The following is a 924-nucleotide window of genomic DNA, read 5'->3' on the forward strand; positions in this document are numbered from 1 at the left end:
ACCAACGGGGCAATCCACCCGGCAAGTCGGCGGTGGCTGCGGCGGATCCTGGGCAATCAGGACCACCGACTCACCATCACGAATGCGTACGATATGATAGTGGCGGACACCCTGGCGGCCATGCTGCGTGGAAACGTGCACGTGTTCAACGCAGCATGCGGCCGCGTGGGGCCGGGGTAAATACGCCCAGGGTAGGCGAGTACCCGGGCGACCCTTGGGTAGCTGAGAGGTAATAAACACACAGAGGAAAGGGAAAAGACAGAAACAGAAATTCACACAGAAGGAAACTCGCCACCACAGAAAGCAGCAGGAAAACATCCACGGAACGGAGAGAATGCAGAGGTAATCAACGGCACGGCAGGGGCAATTGCCCGAATGCGGAGAGCAGTTTTGTTATAATACCACAGTCGCCGTACCAAAGCCAAAGGATTCAAGAGGGGCTTCTTCTATACTTGTGGAATATGACGCCCAAGAGGGTACAGGATGACTGTTTTTTCTTTTCCTCATCCCTCCCGCCCGGGTTGGTTCGGATCACTGTTTTGCTTTTGCTTTTATTTGTTTGGCGGGCAGGGTGCGTTTTTACACTGGGTATGGGGGTTAATAACTTTTTGGGGAGTGTGGTGGGGGTGTGGTGTGGAAATGGAGGCCATGTAGTTGGTCACAGAATCGGTGCGATCAGGTCGGGGCACCATTCACGGTCGTGGGACGACCTTATAAAAAAAAAAAAAAAAAAAAAAAAAAAAAAAAAAAAAAAAAAAATTATTGATACAGTTTCTGTACTATATTGGTACGCGAAGCTTCCAACCCGCCTCTGGCGGTTATGTTTGGTCAATTTCTTTTGACCGGGGTCTACGGACCCCTTTTTTTTTTTTTTTTGGGGGTCTGTCCCCCATATCCATATACCCCTATATATATATACCCATA

General features: G+C 49.6%; 1 non-coding gene across 1 annotated transcript, besides 1 other annotated feature; it reads left to right on the forward strand.

Annotated features, from left to right (window-relative positions):
- Window positions 1–715: 715 nt before the first annotated feature.
- Window positions 716–759: a microsatellite.
- Window positions 759–860, forward strand: Tc00.1047053408301.10. Its single transcript, XR_008254015.1, has one exon. It is a non-coding gene; the product is annotated as a spliced leader RNA, 5' partial (transcript).
- The last annotated feature ends 64 nt before the right edge of the window (window positions 861–924 follow it).

The sequence above is a fragment of the Trypanosoma cruzi genome (assembly GCF_000209065.1).
Source record: "Trypanosoma cruzi strain CL Brener chromosome Unknown tcruzi_1047053408301, whole genome shotgun sequence".
In the NCBI taxonomy this organism is placed as follows: domain Eukaryota; phylum Euglenozoa; class Kinetoplastea; order Trypanosomatida; family Trypanosomatidae; genus Trypanosoma; species Trypanosoma cruzi.